Source organism: Panicum hallii, chromosome 9 (genome assembly GCF_002211085.1).
Source record: "Panicum hallii strain FIL2 chromosome 9, PHallii_v3.1, whole genome shotgun sequence".
In the NCBI taxonomy this organism is placed as follows: domain Eukaryota; kingdom Viridiplantae; phylum Streptophyta; class Magnoliopsida; order Poales; family Poaceae; genus Panicum; species Panicum hallii.
Window position 1 is genome coordinate 72,162,736 of NC_038050.1, and position 9,902 is coordinate 72,172,637.

Here is a 9,902-nt window from a genome sequence, read left to right on the forward strand (position 1 = left end):
AACGTGTGAAGTGAGCCCTTCGATGTTTTCCTTTGAGTGCTGTAATCGAGCAAAGGCTTGCACAGAGAGCGGTCATTAGCTTGAGGCACCGACTATTGTTTTTTTAATTATATAGTACAACTCATACCCTCGTAACATACGCACACTCGCCCCTCGCCCCTATGAGGGCACGTACTACCCCGATGAGCATCTTCGAAGACTGAATCAGCAAATCTTCGAGACTGACGAAGTCGCCACGAATACCTTGCTGTCGACGGGAACATCGCCTACCACTGAAAGCACAACGCCGTTAAATTCTAGACAATTCGCTTATATGGAAAGTCGAACCCAGAACCTAAGGTGATATTGAGACTGCTATAGCCCTTTTCGCAGCACCTGACTAGTGTTGCAAGATCACTAAATAAATAAAATATTTTTTAAAGTGAACATGTACAGGTTAGACTAGTGTTGCAAGATCACTAAATAAATTAAAATGTTTTTTCAAGTGAACACGTACAGGTTACAAAGAGCCGATTCTAAAAAAAATAGCGTATAGGTTACCAAAGCAAAATATCTTGTCTCGCTCTCCTACCCTATCATTAAGATCATATTTGGATCCTAGGGTTAATTTTAATCTAAACTTTAGTTCATTAGATGATCCAAATAGCAGATTAATACTAAAAATATATATTAACATCAAATAGACAATACAAACTAGGATGGGTACCCCTACTTAAGTAGGAGCTCCTCTTAGTTTTTGGGACCATATTTTTCTTATTTCAACTTCAACAGCGATCTCTAAATCTTAGCCCCCTACTTTTAATATGACAGGTGAGATCAATTCATGGGTGTTCCTCTTTTTTTCCGTTTCTTTTTCTTCCATCACCCGAACCAGGGGCGGACCCACAGGGTGGGCAATGGGGGCGGTCGCCCCACCTCAATTTTTATAAGCCTGTTATACCTATATATAAGTATACTACGAAATTGGAAAAAAATATAATATTAGGTGGGGCGAAATACCAGATTTTTGGCCCATTCCTCCTCTCCTCCTCTCTTTCGGCCCAGCATGCAATGGCCCAGCAGCTGCAGCCCACAAAACCGAAAGCAATCAGCCTGCCCTGCCCCGATCATTCTCTAAAAAAAAAACTGTCCCGATCGGGACTGCAACCGAGGCGAGCGCTCCGCCTCCTGACGCCCCGCCTCTGCCTCCCTACGGCTCGCTCTCCCCTGGTCGATCCCCCTCCCTCGCGGCCAGCCTACTCGCGGCCTCGCCCCAGCAGGCCACCACCGCCTCCCGCTCCGGTAGGCCATCCTCCTGCGCCCCCGTTCGCCCCTCTGCGCCAGGTCATCCTCCTGCAGCTCCGGCAGCCCCCTGCCCCCAGTACGCAGGCAAGTAGGCGAGCAGGGGCTCTGCTAGTCGCCCGCCTCCCTAATCGGCCTAAATCAGGCTGCCAGACGATGCCCCTAATCTCCATTCTACAGACCGCAACAGGTCAATCTCTCTCTCTCTAACTCCCTCGTTCAGTTCTGCTCTTAGCCTCTTAGGGTTTAGGGTTTAGATAATTAAAATTTATCTCTCTTTGTACAGATAAATGAGGAGGTTTTTTCAACCAGTTGCAAGAGGACGAGGATCCACCACTGGTGGTGTCGGTGACAATAATGTGCAAGCAGAACCTTCAAGAATACCGGCTTCAGAACAATCAAATGTTGGAAGAGCGTTTAATCTGGATGAAATAGTTGTTGATCCTGCGTTAAGAAGACAGATTGAAGAATATGATAAAAATGTCCAAGATGAAGTGAGAAGGGCCTATATTCTGAAAGGTCCATGCCAACCAAAAGGTTTAGATTTTCCTCGCAGGCTATATCGTCAAGGTTCAAGACCTTTTAAAGAAGAATGGTATGAAAAATATGATTGGTTGGAGTATAGTGAGTCAAAAGATGCATCCTATTGCTTTTATTGCTTTCTTTTTAAGCAACCAGGCAAAGGTGATAAATATGAAGCTTTCACCAAACATGGGTACAATAACTGGAAAGATGCAGTTGAAAGGTTCAAATCTCATGTTGGTGGTGTTAATAGTATCCACAATAATGCTAGGTTGCATTTTGATGATTTTAATAACCAAAGACAAAGCATTGATACTGTCATGTCTAATGTTAGTCGTGAGGCTGAGGAGCTCTATAAAATTCGTTTGACTTCTGCATTGGCTTGTGCAAGATTTTTATTGATGCAAGGCTTAGCTTTTCGTGGTCATGATGAGTCATCTACTTCCTTAAATAAGGAAAATTTTCGGGAGTTGATTGATTGGGTGACGGATAAAATTAAGGAAGTGATGGATGCTTTCAATCGTGCTCCAAGAAATTGCATTATGATATCTCCACATATTCAAAAGGATCTTGCCAAAAGTTGTGCTCAAGAGATCACAGAGACCATCATAGGAGAAATTGGAGATAGTAACTTCTCTATTCTTATTGATGAATCACGTGATATTTCTGTTAAAGAACAAATGGCAGTGATATTGAGATAATTATATTTGCAACATGGATGATAATGTATATTTATATTGTTTTGCCTATCTAACTATATTTTCTTGTAATGTAGATATGTGAATAATCAAGGTCATGTGGTCGAACGATTCCTTGCTCTCAAGCATGTCAAGGATACTACATCGGATGCCCTAAAGGAAGCTCTTTTGACTCTTCTAGAGCACCATGGCTTATCTACATCCAAGATTAGGGGACAAGGATATGACGGAGCATCAAATATGAGAGGTGAATTCAATGGCTTGCAGAAAAGAATTTTGGATATTAATCCACATGCGTATTATGTTCATTGTTTCGCACATCAACTTCACTTCGTAGTGGTTTCTGTTGCTAGTAGTGCCTGCTGTCAATCAGTTCATAATTTTTTTGAGGATATTCAGAGAATTGTAAGCACCACAAGCTCATCTTGCAAGAGAAGAGATGCTCTAAAAACAAAACAACGTGAAAATATTTTAGAGAAACTAGAAAGGGGTGAAATTTTTACTGGAATAGGTATTCATCAAGAAACTAACCTTGCTAGACCTGGTGACACAAGATCTGGTGAAAACAAATTGATGTTGAAGGTGCTTGCAGTCACAAATGAGCTTTCACAAATATTGCAAAGAAAGAATGTCAATATTGTTCTTGCTACGGAGTTACTTGATGTTGTTAAAGCTAGAATGGCTATGATGAGGACAGACAGTGGATGGGAGTCATTCTTTGAAGATCTGAAGCTTTTTTGTGCTCAAAAGCATATTCCTGTGGTAGATATGGATGCAGAAGTACCCATTAGAGGTCGATCAAGGCGAGATGGATTCAGAGTGACAAACCTTCATTACTACCGTACCGAGATATTTTTTGTTGTTCTTGACAAAATCAATACAGAGTTATGCCATTGATTTAGTGAGGTTTCAAGTGAGTTGCTAGTTAATTTTTCTTGCCTGGATCCAAAGAACTTCTTTTGCATGTTTAATTTAGATAAGCTTGTTAAGCTTGGTGAGTTATATGATCAAGATTTCACAATTGTTGATCGTGCAATATTAAGAGAGCAACTCGAGACATATATTGTCCATATCAGATTGCATTCTGCTTTTAGTACTTGTGAAGATATTGCATCTCTTGCTATTAAGATGGTTCAAACCGGGAAGCATGTTGTCTTTCCTTTAGTCTACAAGCTAATTGAGTTGGCCTTGTTATTACCGGTGTCAACAGCAAGTGTTGAGAGATCATTTTCAGCTATGAATATCATTAAGAGAGAATTGCGCAACAAAATTGAAGATGATTGGATGAATGATCTAATGGTTTGCTATACTGAGAAAGAGATCTTCAAATATCTTGATGATGAGATAATTATTCGACGATTTCAGCGTCTCAAAACTAGAAGGATGCAGTTGCCTCGGTCATCGAGAACTTAGCGGTATGTTTTTTTCTTTTATTCATATAGTTTCCTTCTTTGAACTTATATGGTGTATTGATATGTAGCTTAAATTCTATATGGCATTGCTTTATGATCTTGTTTAATTTTATCGTACGGTCTTCTTCGCCCCACCTAGATTCTCGTCCTGCGTTCGCCACTGACCCGAACTGCACCTCCCATTTCACTTGTTCGGGACGGACCTCCCATCTTCCTCCCTCACCTCACAAATGATGATGACTCCTGAGTCCAATCCAGTCGCTGGATCCACTGAGGTACGCTGGCAGGTAAGCATCTTTGATTTGAGGGGAAGTCGAGGCGGTGCGGGTCAAGGCCGAGCCCAGGAGCATGGGTTGGCGACAGATGATGCGGCACGCGTAGCTTCCTATGCAGAATGGTAGATGGTATAGAGCTTCTTTCTCGTATGCTCAAAGGAGGGGAAGTAAACGAGAGGAAAAAAATAAATTAGGGATCCTAGAGAAACCCTAAGACTAAAGGTTCTGGAGTGGAATTTAAAGGCCCCCCAAAATGGTGACCTAGTAAGGGTCCTGCTGGAGCTCTTTTTAGCCTCGACCTCCAAATTTAGAGTAGGAATCTTGTTTAGAGGGCTTATTAGAGTTGCTCTAAAGAAATATATTAACAATAGACAGGTTAATACAAAACTCGAATCCACGATAAACCATCATATCATATGTAGAAGAAATTAATTGAAACCTTTATGTCGCTTTACTCTCCTAGTTTATGGTTTAATTGCTCGAAAGAAGGCAAAATGCTTCAGAAAATAACTTAGGAAAATCTTCGATTCTAGTATACTCTTTCAGTGTTTTCAATGTTCATCAAACTATCATCTTGTCTAATCCGATAAACGCAATTCGGCTCCCATCTATACCTAGTGGCAGAACAACATCCTCCATGATATCCAAACCACAACAAAGCTCGATCACCGCCGCGGAAGCAGAAGATGAAGCTGCGAGCCTAGGGAATTTCCGTTGCCTTGCCTTCTCGCTGACACCGTAAAGCTTGCCGACCTCGACACCTCCTCCATCATCTACGATACCTAAGGTATTATACCAACTTTACTCGTGCATCCATGGTCCATGCCGTGTCGCTGCTAGCCATCGTGCCATGGTCATCTTTTGCAGGTCACGTCACTTTAGACGTCACTAGCCGCTCATGACCGCAGGCGTTACACGCATATATGCATAATTGGAACTTTTGAATATTTCTTTTCGCTTTTGCATGAATGCAGTATGCAAATTAGGTAGCTAAAACATATAATTCTGAGCTATACTTAGTTATCTAAGCACTCATTAACAATTATATTTGCTACTGTGCTATGTCATACTGAACTGGACATTCTCTTTAGTATGTGCTACTGTGCTATGTGTCATACTGAACTAAATTGGATATTAATGATGATATATGTGCTAGTGTGCTATGTGTCACACTTTCTTGACATTCTCTTTAGATGAACTATTGGATTGTTGATCTTTGTGTTCAATAGCTCTTCTTCCACCTAGACGATATGATCAAATTACAAGAGGTAATGTGTTTGTGTGGTTTCTTCGCAAAAACACAAAGAGATTTATGGTAAACATTTATTTATGACTTTTTATTTTTTATGTAACTATTTTATCATGACACAGCTATACTACATAGCTATCATGTCATCTCCTACTTGAGATCTCTTATGTCATGGTATGGCAGGAGCGAAGGGGAGCACTTCTATTTATATTTATAGGTGCTCATAGTTGTTATGGTGTTGCCGTGTGGCAACTTCCACACCCTTCTTTATAAAATATCTAACTCTAGAATTTTGTCTCATGCTTATCCGACCGTACAAAATATCTAATTCTAGAGCATTCCTATCTTGCCCTGAAGCATGGCAACTCTACTCTCTTGCCATTTTCAAGTTCTTATAGAAAATTATCAAGTGTGCATTATTATTTCTAACAATACCTATTAGACTTAGCCAGGTTATCTTGATGCGTAGTCATTAACTTACAAGCTCTATGCAGCCACCACGCGCATGCCCAAGTGAATGGTTCATATTGCCGCCTCCACCTTGACCCACGTCACTGTTGAACACATATGAAAACAAGAGAAGAATAATGTTCTCCAAAATACACCAATAGTTTTTATTAAAAGATAGATTAAATATCAGTTACTATTATCAGTAAAACAAACAAATTTTACTGAAAGATTGAAACATCATTTACTACTACCAGATATATAAAAAAGTACAGTAATATAATACAAACACATGCTGCGATAGATCGAAGTAGCTAGTTAGCTAGGAAAAGGAATTGCATGTGCACAATGCTAAAACAGTTGTATTAGGTACTGGTAGCTACTAGTTATCTGCAGGCACCTCTTAACCGGCCGCAGCTCCGTGCCCAACGCCCCCACCGTTGCCACAAAACCTAACCGACACAACAACACATACACCTAAACCTAACCAGCCTCATTTAAATTTTGTGAATGTTTGATGCTAACATATGACGTAAGAGCACAACAATGCATACACCTACACCTAAACCTAAACCTTATGCAGTTAATTAAGACTACACGCGCAACACTAACCTACACACGACCCATCCCGTCCTACTACTAAGATTTCACCCAACTACATCACCGTTATTTATTTGTTTGATTTACACATAGATAACCAATTAGCAACTGAGCTTGTCTTGAGGCTTCAAGCTTCAAATAATTCCATCTTCAGTGTTGCTGCCATCGTTGCACCATCAGGCATCAGCAGAAGTTAATTATGCGCCACATTGTCCACCACCTTCATTCTACCCAGCAACCCACTTTACCCGGCACCACCTCCATGTTGTCCAGCACTCCCACCTTGGCCACCACCTCCAAGTAACACCAATTCATGCTGATGATGTGCGAGATGCATGGTAATGAAAGCTTGACTAAAGATGCCACTAATCCTGCATAGAGGTCAGTTCCAAGAACTTTGGTTTGCTTGTCCGTCATTCTATCAAATTAGAGTCAACATAAGTTACAAGCGTACAAAATAGCCACGGTACAAATACATGCAACCCGTGCAACTATCTAGCTAGTCATGATCCATGAATGCACGCAATCAAACTACCCGAGGACAAAGGGATAACCACCAGAGCTTAGCGATGGAGTAGAGTTCTGAACTTCTAGACACTGAGCTTGGTTGCTAACTTGTGGTGTGCGTAGACTATAGAGTGTAGGAGTAAACCGAAGTCCGGAAGGTAGCAAGCAATTTTTTGTCCCTTTGTAATTGTGTCCATGCCAGGGATGTAAGTGTGATTAGCTTTTTTTTTAGTTACTTGGGACCTACCTTTCTCGTGGTTGTGGCAGGGACATTTGATGCTTGATGCTATGCAGGACGACGGTTTCATCCTATGCGATGTGGCTCGTCCTGTGTGATGCGGTGCATCAGCTTGCCTGACAGGCATTCATCACGAGAGTTAAAGAGTCTAGGGGTGGGAGACGGTCGTTTTGTTCTGTGATTGTGTGATGTGGCATATCAAACACAACACTGCTGCAAACCAGTACCCATGTGCTAACCAAACACAATGATCTGCTTTAATTTGTTTACAACTGACATATATTGGTCAATTGATCCAAGATATGTTTAATGGAAATCACAACGTTAGAGGAGGTGCTCTGCCGCTCAAAGCTCTAATATATGGGTTAGTCAAGTTGGGATAGACATTTTAACAGTGACGCCAACGTCACATTAGAGTTAGTACTGGAGGACTATTGCGTGCATCCAGCCACATGCAGAGTCTCACATACACTCTCTAGGACAAAACCGTCTCGACTGGTGATGCATGGACTCCACCGGGACTGAAACAATTCACACACACTGACGTGGACAGTACAACCTCATGTTTTTGTTGCATGCATTGTTGATGGTCCTTTTTTGTTAGCTTGCACTGCAACCCAAGTAGATGTACGTGATGCATGCAAGTTAGCAATGCACAGTTATTCATGAGCTATGCGCAAGACACACACCCCGTGCAATGACCAGAGCATGTATCAAAATGTGGAAGAGCACGGGCAAACACTATTTACCTTTAGAGAATGTTGAAAAGTATATATATGGTCACATACCCAACGTATATACAGATATTTTAGCATGATCATATACTTTACGTACATGCTCTTCGTTGGGTCAGATACGCCCTACGTCATGAGATACACATGTGGGAGTAGCTACGAGCACGCGTAGAAGGATTTTCCCTATTTGACGTATCTGATCCAATGAAAGATACGTACGAGGTGTATGTGATCATACTAGACCATCTGTGATGGTATATACGTTAGGTATATGACCATATATAGAGTATGTGGACATATTCAATTTTATATACCAATACTAAGATATAATAATATATATTTAAAAATAGGGATGCTTTTGAAATTTTTCGTATATATCTTAGAATAAGTACGTAAACATACTCAAAGTGATAAATAAGTATGTGAATATACGCACGATGGTATACTGATGGTGAGAGTAGTTACACGCGAGTGTAGATAAAACTATATATATATATATATATAGTTTGTCATTCATCGTCAATAGAAAGCTTATGGGGCAAGAGTTACCTAGGTTTAAACATGCTTACAAAACTTGTTTCTTCACACGACAATCTATAGTCTATATGATAATCTATAGTCTAGTCTAACAAAACATAGGATAAGAAATTTGTTTTGCGTGAGCCGGCATAGGGCGCAAACTTGCTCGTACTTGGAGATTTCAACCTAATCCACATGGCGCATACAAGAATAACAAGGAACATAAATAAAAATCTAGTAGCAAAATTCATGAGATGAAAACACAACGCTAGTGAGCTCAAATAAATTCACCTCCAAAATAGGAAGTTCACCTAGAGCAACAAAAGATCGAACCCTACATTGGTTGGCTTGAACGGTTTCTTCTCCAACACAACATATATGAGCTAGAGGCCACACTTGCACCATGGGCGGCTCAACAATCTATTGATGCTTCTTTGTTATAAGATTGTGGAAATAAAGAGACTACACAATTATCAGACTCTTAAATCATGTAGTTATCAAGTTATGCACCAGCATAAACAAACACCAATCCATACTTGCTTGTAACCATTCGTTTGCTCCTAATAGCACTGCCAAAAACTGAGGAACAACCTCAGTTATAATGATAATTCAGTCAAAACAAATTTGCCAGTTCGAGCAAATTTAGAGGAAAAAAGTTTGAAAAACAGGTAACATGCATATCTGTATTGCTCTGCTTTTGGCTTGTCTGGTCTGTTTCCAATTTCCACATGCATAGCTTCATCGGATGCTGCTTGAAATAAATGGTGTGCTAGTGGATTCTAGTAACTCTCCAGAAATTATTGCATTTACAGCAGACTGTAATACTGGATAAGCATATCTGAAAATAATTAGTGCTTCATTGATGAAATAATCAAAACTTAACCAATGTACTACTATGATCACTGCTTCAACTTCGTATTACTTTGTGATGCTACTTGAAAAAAAGATAATCAAGTAAAGTGCATTGTTTCTATAACTTGAAGAATCCGGAGGATGCATGACTTGTTTATGCAAGAACAACAAAAAGATGCAATCAAACATTGATTGTTATCTATGTTGGAATTTCCCCGCGGGGGTGGAGTTCAGTAAACGCATTGTAGCCTGATAGCATCATAGCAACTGTTTTAAAATTTGGTGTTGACTGAAAATATCCCTTAACTTTAATATGATTCTGATTGTGACAAAAAAACCTAAAATATGGCATTTCTTACTTGCTTGATTTTAAACCAAAACACAAGGAACACGTAATATAAGAGAGGCAAGATAGACAAGACAAGTTGACACAATAAAGGCAAGATAGAGAAAACAATGTGACACAATAATAGAAACTGAATCCTCGAATCAGAAACTAGATATTCAAACATAATACAGGGAACTAAAAATCTAAGACAGATCACCTAAACCTTAAATTTTAACAAAG